Here is a 13,493-nt window from a genome sequence, read left to right as displayed (position 1 = left end):
GCAACAAAATTGGGCCTGGAGTTGAAAACATAAAAGGTTTGGTTAATTAAATCACATATTTAAAACTGGTCTGACAATGTATGCACTTAACTCATTTACATTTAACTTCATGGTAAGTCTGGGTTACATGTTTTCTTTACAACGAGAAATTCAAGGACTCTGTATTCCTTTCAGTAATTGTGAAATATGAACTAATCGAGTCATCTGCAAAGTGACCTAACCAGTAATGTTAACTGGTTCAGGTAGTGAGGTCAGTGGAAATAAATTAAATAATTATTTTTTTTATTTCAAAAGATTGCACAGGCATTGCACCATCAGTAACTGCTACACCAAATGCAACTGATTAAACTTACTTCCTCTTACTCTCCTGTCCCCACAAACTTCACAGTTCACAACTTCATCAAGTAGCCTCTTCCACAGTGTTCTATCTTTGGCAACTACTTTCCTTGTGCCAAGTGTATGATGTTCCTCGGCCATCTGCTCTCCATCCTATTTTTGGTCTGCCTAAAGATGCCAGCATGGTAGCTCAGTGCGTTCAGTCAGACAGGTGGTGGCCCTCTGTAATAAAAAAAACCAATAAAGGAATCATCGATCAACTTGGATGGATGTCATGTGACATCCACTGAGACCAAATGCAATGAACAACACTTGGGTGGGGGGAATATAAAAAAATGGCGGTAGTGTCTCTCACTGGCAATCAAACTGTCCTCAGTACTGGGTTCAAAACCCACCACCACTTAAATAAATTTTGATTAATATTCAGCATTGGTGGCTGAAGACATCCACCATAAAGAATCACACTCAATCTGCCAACAGCCTTTCAAAGAGGACAGAGTAGTGGACAGAGGTTCAGGGCATTCTCTTATCCTTGGGATAGGAAACTGCCACTAAAACTGGAAGAATCAGCAATGATCAATGGCTGAGGATGCAGAATGCAATGGAAACCACAGCATTAAAGACAAATAATTTGTATCCACATGACATGTGGCCTGTAATTGGAGAGTGTCAGGATGATCCCTCCACTGGCAAAATATTCTGGAGTAGACCCCCATTCAGATCCCCAGGAGAGGACTCCCAAGGGGGAAGTGACCATGAGAAAAAGACTGAATAAACCACAAAAAGATAACATTCTTCCAGTTGGGGTATGGAATCTCAGCAGCTTGGAATGTGGTAGGGAAGCTAGAAAATCTGAAAAGAAAAACACAAAGACTCAATCTGGATATAGTAGTGGTCAGCAAAGTGAAATGGAAATAAAACGAGGACTTCTGGTCAGATGAGTATAGGGAAGTACCAACAGCAGCAGAAAATGGTATAATAGGAATAGGATTTATTATGAATAGGAAGGGCAAAGAGTGTGTTACTGTGAACAGTTCAGTGACAGGGTTGTTCTTATCAGACTCGAGAGCAAACCAACTCCAACAATGATAGTTCAGGTATAAATAGCAACACTGCAAGCTGAAGATGAAGAGATAGAGAAGCTATATGAGGACATTGAAAGGTTAATATGGTATGTAAATGAAGATGAAAATCTAATAGTCATGGGGGACTGGACTGCAGTTGTAGGGGAAAGAGTAGAAGAAAAGGTTACAGGAGATTATTTGCTGTGGACAAGGAATGAGAGAGAAGATAGTCTAATTGAGTTCTGTAATAATTTTCAGCTAGTAATAGCAAATACTCTATTCAAGAATCACAAGAGGAAGAGGTATACTTGAAAAAGGCTGGGTGATGTGGGAAGATTCAAGTTAGATTACATCATTGTCAGACAGATTCCAAAATCAGATACTGGATTGTAAGCATATCCAAGAGCAGCAGACTACTCAGGAAGAATCAGTATGCAAAGAAGTGGGATATGGAAGTACTAAGGCATGGTGAGATACATTCAAGTTCTCTAAGGTTACAGATATAGCAATAAGGTATATTGCAGTAGGCAGTTCCATTCAAGAGGAATGAACATCTCTAAAAATGGCAATCATAGAAGTTGGAAAGGAAAACATGGATACAAAGAAGGTACCATGAAGAAACCAATGGGTAACAGAAGAAATACTTCACCTGACTGATGAAAGGAGGAAGAACAAAAATGTTCAGGGAAATTCAGGAACATTGAAATTCAGGTCATTGAGGAATGAAATAAATAGGAAGTGCAGGGAAGCTAAGATAGAATGGCTGCATGAAAAATATGAAGAAATGGAGAAAGATATGATTGTGGAAGTACTGAGCATATAGGAAAGTCAAAAGAACTTATGTTGAAATTTCAAAAAGCTAGGGTGGTAACATTAAGAGTACAATGGGAATTCCACTGTTGAAGGTAGAGGACAGAGCAGATAGGTGAAACGAGTACATTGAAGGTCTCTACGAGGGGGAAGAGTTGTCTGATGTGGTATAAGAAGAAACAGGACTCAATTTAGAATAGCTTTGGAGGACTTAGAATCAAATATGGCAGAAGGGATAGATAACATTCCATCAGAATTTCTAAAATCACTGGGGCAAGTGGCAACAAAGTGACTATTCATGTTGATTTGTAGAATGTATGATCTGGTTACATACCATCTGACTTTTGGAAAAAGTTCATCCACAAGACTGCAAGAGCTGACAAGTGCAAGAATTATCACACAATATTTAACAGCTAATGCATCCAAGTTGCCAACAAGAATGATATACAGAAAAATGGAAAAGAAAGTTGAGGATGTATTATAGGATGATCAGTTTGGCTTTAGGAGAGGTAAAGGCATCAGAGAGGCAATTCTGACATTGCAGTTGATAATGGGAGCAAAACAAAAGAAAAATGAAGACTCGTTCATCAGATTTGTCACCCTGGAGAAAATTTTGACAATGTAAAATGGTGCAAGATGTTCAGAATTCTGAGAAAAATAGAATAAAATAGTGAAAGGTGTTCAAAAACTTGAGAAAAATATGAGTAAGCTATAGGGAGATGGGTAATATAAAATATGTACAAGAAACAAGAGGGAATAATGAAGTGGATGAAAAAATGTGTAAATGTGTTTGAAATCTTATGGGACTTAACTGTGAAGGTCATCAGTCCCTAAGATTACACACTATTTAACCTAAATTATCCTCAGGACAAACACCCACACCCATGCCCAAGGGAGGACTCGAACCTCCGCTGGGATCAGCCGAACAGTCCATGACTGCAGCGCCTTAGACCGCACGGCTAGAAGTGGATGACCAAGAACAAAGTGCATGGATTAAAATGAGTGTAATACAGACATGTAGCCATTTGACCCTACTGTTCAATTTATTCATCAAAGAAGAAATGATGGAAATAAAAGGAAGATTCAGGAGTGGAATTAAAATTCAAGGTGAAAGTATATCAATGTTACAATTTTATTGATGGTATTGCTATCCTCGGTGAAACGAAGAACAGTTACAAGATCTGCTGAATATAATGAGCAATCTATTGAGTATAGAATATGGATTGAAAGCAAATTAAAGAAAAATGGGACTAATGAGAAGCAGCAGAAATGAGAACAGCAAGAAATTTAACATTGGGATTGATGGTCACAAACTAGATAAAGTTAAGGAATTCTACTAACTAGGCAGCTAAATAACCAATGACAGACAGAGCAAGGAAGATATCAAAAGCAGATTGACACTGCCAAAAGTGCATTCCTGGCCAGGAGAAGTCTACTAGTATCAAACATAGCCCTTAATTTGAGGAAGAAATTTCTGAGAATGTATGTCTGGAGAACAGCATTGTATGATAGTGAAACGTGGCCTGAGGGGAAACTAAAGTGGAAAGAACTGAAGCATTTGAGATGTGGTCCTACAGAAGAATGTTGAAAATTAGGTAGACTTGTAAGGTAAGGAATGAGGAGGTTCTGTACAGAATTGGAGGGGAAAGGAATATGTTGAAAACACTGACTAGAAGGAGGGACAAGATGATAGGATGTCTCTTAAGATGTGAGGAAATGGTTTCCATGGCACTAGAGGGCAAAAACTGTAGATGTAGGCAGAATATTGATGACTCAAAAAAGAAAAGAAAATAAGTCATCCTCCTTTGGGTTTCTTCTCTTACACTTCTCGCAGTGTCAGTCCCTCCTTTCTTCTATAGATGTGCCTAGGCCATCTCAGTCTCTTAGTCCTGGCTTCCACAATAATAACAGGTTCATTATACACTTCACTGAGACAACTTTTTTTTCTTCTTCGCCATTCTCCTCCCTCACAAATTGGTCCAAATGTCCTCCATAGGATTTTATTTTTGAAAACCTTTATCTTTCTCTCTGTGCACTTATCTACTCTCCTATTTTGACCCATATAATAATACTGGTCTAATGATAGTTTTATATAGTTTTAATTTGGTTCCTCATGATAAAATTTTGGATGACAGGAGTTTGTTGAGTGAAAATGATGCTCTAGATGCTACTTTTATCCTTGCTTATATTTCTTGTTTCCCATTATTTCTGTTATTCACTCCAGCCACCAAATATTTAAACACTTCTGCTTCTTCAAATGCATGCTCATCAATCTGTATGGCTGCATGACTTTTTGTCTTGTAATTCCTTCTCCCTTTGTGAATTTTATTTTCTCATCAATTACCTCTGAGCCAAGTCTTTGCTCTTTGAATTACCTTTCTTTCCAATATTTTCATGCCATCTACATTTCTAGTGATTAATGCTACATCACTGGCAAAGACCAATGAATTCATTTTTATTCCTATGCTAATTCCCTTTCTGCTTCACTTGTGGCAGTCAGTGCTTCCTGTGTTACTACACTGAGTAAGACTGATGATATTCTATCCCATTTTCTGTTTCCTGTTTTTATTCCAAAAGCAAGGGAATATTCTCCATGCATTTTGTCTATCCCTTTTGAATCTCCCACTGTAACTTTCACAAGATTTGTAATCTTCTTCGGTATTCCAAGCTGTTGCATTTCCTCCAACAACTTTTCTTTGTTTGTGCTATTACAGATTTTCTTAAAAGCAACAAATGATATTACCACTGTTTTTTTTTCAGCATTTTGATATTGCTGCTTCAGTACAAATATCTTATCAGTGTTGGACCAGTTCTTGACAAGTCCCACTTGCTGCTCATCTATTGTCTTTTTCAAATATGGTCCCAATCATTTTTGGAGGATCTTGGAGAACACTTTGTAGTTGAGTTAATTAATGAGATGCCTTTATAATTTCTATGTTCTCATTATTTGCACTTTTTATGGATTGGTACTACAACCACTTCTTTCCACTCAGCTCAGATTCTTTCTGTATTCAAAATATTGATCATGAGTTGGTGTACTTGTTTCACAATTTTATCTCCTCCCTTATGTAGTTCAGATGTTATTCCATCTCTCCCTTAGTTGTCTTTTAGTATTCTGATTGTGCTTGCTGTATCTTTCAGCACTGCAGTAACGGCTCTAAATTCTGATATTTATGTTGTTTCTCCATTTCTGTACTTTCATCTCCAACATTTAACAGCTCTTCTCCTCAAAATATTCCTTGCAAATTCCGCACCTTTTACTCTTTTCAAAACCTTATTGTCACTTTAATCTTCAATATTATACATCCATTGTATGTATCCTCTTCTGAATATCAATAGACTTTCGATGTGCTCTCTCGTTTTCCTTCTGAGAAAATTTTTGGTTTCCCTGTTAGCATTTTCATATGCTTCTTTGCTTTTTTGGAATATTCCTGTAGGTGTTTTTTCCATGGCTACTCTTCTTTCTTTCACTTTTTGCTAACACCTACGGCTGCTGTGTCTGTATTTGTTTTTATCATTTTCCACTGACCTCCAATGTTAAAGTTGTCTTTCATTGTTAGAGATTCATATGTGCTCTGCAGCTTAATAACCAATTCTCATGCCTTTTTATTATCTTTCAATTTGTTCATACCAGTATTCCATTCCAACTGCCTGAAGCTTTAAATAAAATCATTCTGAATAAAAAGATGTTTTCATGTGAATCATCATTGAAATAAACAATTTCTTCAAATCCTTGATGTATATCCTCAAGGGGATGAGGAAGTTTTGTAATAGTATTAACAGCGGCAAGAAAGGCATCTTCATGTCATGGAAAATCTTTTGGCAACTGCTGCTTTAGGTAGTCACTTGAATGCCAGAACAAATCAACTCATTTACAACAGCTGTAAAATGGTAATCCCAGTCTATTTTTACTCTATATCCTCCAACAATTACCTATGTATAAATCAGTTTTAGTTTCTGAAAAATTGTCTCCATTTTCAAAGCATTCATTTTGAGAACAGTCAGATTCTTCTAAAACAAAGTTACAGTTTCTTCTCACAATAAATCCAGTTTTTGTGCAGCAGTCTTCTTATTTTTATATTTCTTTGATTATCTGTACACAGAATCTTCATGCAAATGGATCCACACAGGGGAACTTGTAAGAATAAAATATGTTCCTTATATTCAGCTATGATTACTCCCTTTTTGGGAAACACATTGTGAAAATGGAAGCAATGCTTTAGGAGGCACAAATAATTCTGTCTGGAGTTCTTGTTCATGAGGGTTTGAAGGAATGAGAAGCAAAGGTGTTAGTAGTTGAAAGAACTGTATTACTGATAGACACAAGAGAAGATGGAGGAATTGAATCTGGAACTGTAGCAGTAACATTCTCTTTAGAGACAACTCTTTCAATCTCAGATGGCTCAACAGCACTATATGTCACAGATAACCACAGAAAACTTTCTTCATTGAAAGGCATTAGTGCTGTAGCTTTGAAATCTTTCCTGATATTAGAAGGCATGAAAGCAGATGTAAATGCTTCTCACACAATGCCTACTACACACACCTTAAATGATCATTAATAGCCACTTGTCATATGTCCTGTTATAATAGAACTTGAAACGACAGTGAATGGCAACATCCAAATGTTGCAGTTTATCACTGCACTGTCATTGTAGTGCTAAAACAGTTTATTTGGCAAATTTAATGCTCTTATTGACATGATGCTTTCATGATTGTCAATGATAATAACTTTTCCTGATCATTCACTTTTGACACAAACATGTGACGTCATAAGCGAGTGACTGCGTATGAGATCGCTCTAAGTTTTTTATATATTTTTAGGTTTCAGATACATATTTTAACGTTTTTTGTGATAATATTTACTATATAAGTGATTTATTAGTGGTTTCTTCATTCACCTCTGCCTTTCTTGTGTTGTGACCTGATATTTGTGAGTGTTTCGTATCGAGCAATGTAACCTCTTACCTGTGTTTACATTCCGCACTGACCAGTTGCAGCTGTAGCAGTGCATCGAAAGCTAAGTACTAATTAATTGTTTGTGTATAGTGGTTTATTTAGGAACTTTAGTAGTCTTCAACCGGTGTTTTTTGTGTTTTCTGGTGAAATAATTTCAGAAGAACATTTTGGGAACTGTTTTCAGCTTCCTTACTATGTAATTAGACGTTTGATTCTCTTTCTGTATTAATCTTTTGTTATATTCACATTTGTTGTTTATCAATACTGTTAATAATAGTAGTTACTTCCCTTGGTGAGTAAGTTTGTGATTACTGTAGTCAGTTTTTTAACATCTTCTCATTGTAGTAGCGGAACTTAGAGAAAAAGTAAAATTTTACCATGAGCGAGAAGTGTGGGCTTTGCCGTAGGTTCGTGAATAGTGGATTGCGGTGTGAGACTTGTTCAAAGTATTTTCACTGGGGGGAATGTAGTGGGGAAGCCAGTGGGCATTCTGGAGAGATCCTCTCATGGAAATGCAGGTTATGTAGCAAGAGTAAGTTAATAGAGGAGCAGGAGCGTAAGATCTGTGCCCTTCAGGTGCAGTTGAAAAACGCACAGGAGGAGCTTGGTAGGATGAGGAGGGAGAAGAGGGTTGGGGAATGGGAGCTGGCTGTTAGCAAGAGATGTGCTAGGAGAAGAAGATTTTCAGATAGTTTTACTATTGATGTTTACAATAGATATGACCAACTGTCAGAGTCTAGTGGAGAGGAATCTCTAGTAGCTGTAGATGTAGGAAGTATGCAGTAGACCTCAGTAGTTACGGTGGCTAGAACCATTGCAAAGTTGAAGAGGAAGAAGAAGGTTCTGCTGTTAGGTAGTTCTCATGGCAGAGGTGTAGGCCAGCAGTTGCAGGAAGTGCTGGGGAGTGAGTACCAGGTCACCAGCATTGTGAAGCGTAATGCAGGATTGGCTCAGGTGACTTAACATAGGGGGGCTATGTAGGGATTTTACTAAAGAGGATCAGGTAGTGATAGTGGGTAGGGCTAGTAATAGTATTGATAGGGATGGGGAGTATGACATAGATGGTGACCTGGAAAAGATAGCCACTCAGACTGGCAACACGAATGTGCATTTCATGGAACTGTTTCTTTGTCACGATCAGCCTCATCTTAATACAGCCATCAGGCGTAATAACATGAGACTTGGGGGTGTGCTGATGACAAAGCATGGGTCACATTTCAGTGGTGTCAGTGGAGTCTATCAGCAGGACAGGTTTCTCTAGACATGGCCTGCACCTCAACAGGTATGGGAAGGGGAGGTAAGCAAAGCTTGTAGGTGACAGCATAGGTGGGGTTCGTGGGATCACTCATGGCAAAATTTCTGCAGTAGTGGGAGTTAGAGCTGCACCTTTTTTAGATTGAAGTCAGCTGATAGGTATTCCTGCTTAAGGGAAGTCTCTCTAACAAAGGAACCACTTTTGACAAAGCTTAGGTATCCAAATAATGAGGGAATTAGTATATTTCATCAAAATGTACAAGGTATTAGAGATAAAGTTAGTGAATTGCTTATAGATGTTGACTCTGAAATTGTTGGTATATCTGAACACTTCTTAAATAAGGAGATAATTCAGAGGCTTCCTTTACCAGGATACAGGTTGGCTGGCAGCTTTTCAAGGAGCTCTTTGCGGTGTGGGGGAGTAGCCATGTATGTGAAAAGTGGCATCCCATTTGAGTTAATTGATGTTTCAAAGTACTGCACTAAATGTTGTGCAGGTGTGGTTAAATTTAATGGAGCTAAACTTCTAACTGTTGTTATTTATAGATCCCCAGACTCCGATTTCACATTTTTGCTAAAGCTAGAGGAGGTTCTTGGTTCACTTTATAGGAAATACAAAAAGTTGGTTATATGTGGTGACTTCAATATTAATTGTATAAGTGATTGTGCAAGAAAGAGGATGCTGCTAGACCTCCTTAATTCATATAATCTTATGCAAACTGTATTATTTCCAACGAGAGTGCAAGGGAACAGTAGAACAACCATAGACAACATTTTTGTTCATTCCTCAATACTAGAAGGGCATTCTGTTAGCAAAAAGGTTAATGGCCTTTCAGATCATGATGCAGAAATTTTAACTCTAAAAGATTTTTGTGCTGCAACACGTGTTAAATATAGTAATCAGCTGTTTAGGAAAGCTGATCCAGCTGCTGTAGAGGCCTTTGTAAACCTTATCAAGGAACAAGAGTGGCAAGATGTTTATAGCGCTGATACAGTAGATGATAAATATAATTCTTTTCTCAAGACTTTTCTCGTGCTCTTTGAAACTTGCTTTCCGTTAGAACATTCAGAACAGGGGACTAGCACAAACAGGCAGCCTGGGTGGCTGACTAGAGGGATAAGAATATCTTGTAGAACAAAGTGGCAATTATATCAAAACATTAGAAATAGTCAGAATCTAAATGCAGCAGCCCATTACAAACAGTATTGTAAGTTGCTTACAACTGTTATTAGGAAGGCAAAAAGTATGTGGTATGCAGTTAAAATAGCCAAGTCTCAGGATAAAATTAAAACCATATGGTCAGTTGTAAAGGAAGTGGCTGGTCTGCAGAGACAGGTCGAGGATATAGAAACAGTGCATAGTGGGAATGTCCGTGTTACTGATAAGTGGCATATATGTACAGTATTTAATAATCACTTTCTGAATATAGCAGGTGAACTAAATAGAAACCTAATCCCAACAGGGAATCATATAGCACTCTTAGAAAAAAGTGTTATGAGACTGTTACCTGTAATGCTTCTCCATGATACTGACAAGACTGGGATTGAGTTAATAATTAAATCACTAAAGACCAAGAACTCTCATGGATATGATGGGGTATCTAGCAGAATACTGAAGTATTGTTCTATGTATGTTAGCCCAGTACGTAGCCATATCTGTAACTTTTCCTTTAGGAGTTGTCAGTTTCCTGACCGATTAAAGTACTCGGTAGAGAAGCCACTTTACAAAAAGGGAGATAGGGATAATATTGACAATTATAGACCTATTTCTATGCCATCGGTCTTTGATAAAGTTATCGAGAAGGTTGTATATACAAGGTTACTGGAGCACTTAAATTCACATAATTTGCTGTCAAATGTTCAGTTTGGTTTTAGAAATGGTTTAACAACTGAAAATGCTATATTCTCTTTTATCTGTGAGGTTTTGGATGGATTAAATAAAAGGTTGTGAACGTTAGGTGTTTTCTTTGATTTAACGAAGGCTTTTGACAGTGTTGACCACAAAATATTACTGCAGAAGTTGGACCATTATGGAGTAAGGGGATTAGCTTACAATTGGTTCGCCTCTTACTTTAAGAACAGAAAGCAGAAGGTAATTCTCCGCAATATTGAGAGTGGTAGTGATGTTCAGTCCCAATGGGGCACTGTTAAGTGGGGCGTTCCCCAAGGGTCAGTGCTGGGGCTACTGCTGTTTCTTATTTATATAAATGATATGCCTTCTAGTATTACAGGTGATTCAAAAATATTTCTGTTTGCTATGACACCAGTTTGGTAGTGAAGGATCTTGTGTGTAATATTGAAACAGTATCAAATAATGTAGTTCATGAAATAAGTTCGTGGCTTATGGAAAATAATTTGATGCTAAATCACAGTAAGACTCAGTTTTTGCAGTTTCTAACTCAAAATTCAACAAGAACCGATATTTTGATCAGACAGATTGGGCATATTATAAGCGACACGGAACAGTTCAAGTTCCTAGGTGTTCGGATAGATAGTAAGCTGTTGTGGAAAGCCCATGTCCAGGATCTTGTTCAGAAACTAAATGCTGCTTTATTTACCATTAGAAAAGTATCTGAAATAAGTGACACTTCGACACAAAAAGTAGTCTACTTTGCATATTTTCTTACGCTTATGTTGTATGGTATTATTTTTGGGGGTAATTCTTCTGATTCAGAAAGCGTATTTTTGGCTCAAACACAGGCTGTTCGAGCTATATGTGGTGTAAGTTTGAGAACCTCTTGTCGACTCCTATTCAATAATCTGGGAATTCTGACATTGCCCTCACAGTATATATTTTCTTTAATGTCATTTGTTGTTAGCAATATTAACCTATTCCCAACAGTTAGCAGCTTTTACTCAGTTAATACTAGGCAGAAATCCAATTTGCATGTGGAATGCACTTCCTTGACTCTTGTGCAGAAAGGAGTGCAGTATTCTGCTGCATCCATTTTCAATAAGCTACCGCAAGAACTCAAAAATCTTAGCAGCAGCCCAAACTCTTTTAAGTCTAAACTGAAGAGTTTCCTCATGGCTCACTCCTTCTATTCTGTCAAGGATCTCCTGGAAGAGTTAAAAAATTAAGCAAATTCCAGTGTTACATTGTTGATTTTCTTTATTTAAACTTAGTACTTGTCACCTGAATATGTTTTTTTTTATATTTCATTTTATCTGTTCCTAATATCGTGTTATAATTTCATGTATTGACTCGTTCCATGACCATGGAGACTTCTCCTTTTTTGGTCCCACAGAACAATAAAAAATAAATAATAAATAAAACAAACAAAATATGCCAATACCTCCACAAATATGTCCCCAGTCATACATCCTCAGGGGTGCTGCACGTGCACTAGCAAGTGGTCCCTTGTGAAGCATATGATCATGAAGATGGACATGTGGAAGCACATCCACACATAACTGTGGTAAATACTTTTACTGTGCTCCCAATAATGCTACAAATGGTTACAAGTTTGTCCCTCTCTGGAGAATTTTTTTCCACTTGCTTCTGCCCGTATGGAGACACTAGCTTTTCTAGCTGTGAGGCCAGTCTCATCAAGGTTGTGGATGTCTTCCAGTCGAGATTTCAATTTTTGACAAGATTCTTTGGTATAAAATTTATCAATTTTTGATTTACTGAAATGACTTTCATAACTCAGACTAGTAGCTTCAGCCTGTCACAAAGAGAGTTTTGGTCTCTTCATAAAAAATAAAGCCTTTCTGCAGTTTCCAGTTTGGCCAACGTTTCTTGTTATTAGCTAGAGTAAATTTATATGCTGATGTCCTCACAATTGTGAACAATAAACAATAATGCATATCAGCAATTTATTTTAAGGTGGAACGCAGAAAAAGATGTTCTGCTGGGGTAAGCACATCTTTGTATTCATTCGATGACTTGAAAGTTTATTTTATGGTCTTCAATAGATTTGCCAGTGAAATATTTGAATTTTGTTCAAGACATGTTAAATTGCTTGTATGCTGCACAAATGCTAGTTCCTGCTTTGATAGTTTTCACTACTAGATTCAGATTTGCTACTGCATATGACCAGTGGTCTGTGGTATGATTGTAAACTCTTGATATCTGAAAATAAATACTACCAACTCAACTGTAATAGGTCTAATATGCACTTATTCAGAATTTTTACAAAGAAAGTTATCACCAGTAGCATGATCAAAAAGCAAGAGTACGCACTGCCTGCAGAGGGAGCAGCTGTTAAAACTAAGTTTTTGAAAACAGCTGAAAATTTTGCTTAGTATTTTTTATTTACTGATTTTGCTCTTCAAATGAACAAGAGTATCAACAGTATATACAATTTAAAGCACTAAAGATTGTGTTTAAAGTTGCTGGCAGCTCTAAGGATTAAACTGGTTTATTTATTTATTTATTTACCAGCTTATGATGTACTTCTATAAAGTAAGTCCAAGTACATATCTGCTTTGTCAGTTTTCCAATAAAATACATTACTTTTACTGATTCTAACTACAGTTTTGCTAAGATAACTAATAAATTTTAGCCACGACATTTCTGGAAATTTACATCATAGTTACAAAATTTTAGATACTGGGGAATGAATGGATTTTATGAGGCATACATAACTTATGTACCTAAGTTCCTTCAGAATGGCTGATGAAGACTTATTACAGTGTTATGCTGGTGCAGATACCACAAGTGCACTGAATTTACATTTTGAAGAGGAGCAGAAGAAAAGAAAAAGTAAACATAGGAAGCTGTGGGTTTCTAGGTGAGTTGCAGGAGCTGGAAGTTAATGATGTAAGGCTGTACAAAAATTACTTGTGAATGGATATTACATCTCACTAGGTGCTGTAGGAAGTGGCTCCTCATATTACCAAGCAGAACATTCATCTCACATGTGCTATATCTACAAAACACAAACTTGCTGTAAGATTGGTTTGCCCTTGTAGAGGCTTAGTAAATGTATACTGTGAAGAAACCATACATTGCAGTTAGAACAGTGCCCATTGACCTGTGTGTAGGGGCCAAAGTGGGCTGAGGAAAGCTGACATTGTAATTATTAAAGAGCACTCCACTTGTCCCCTACAGAGGAACTACATCAG

The sequence above is a fragment of the Schistocerca gregaria genome, chromosome 4 (assembly GCF_023897955.1).
Source record: "Schistocerca gregaria isolate iqSchGreg1 chromosome 4, iqSchGreg1.2, whole genome shotgun sequence".
Lineage (NCBI taxonomy): Eukaryota > Metazoa > Arthropoda > Insecta > Orthoptera > Acrididae > Schistocerca > Schistocerca gregaria.
Note: the sequence above shows the minus strand (reverse complement) of the source record.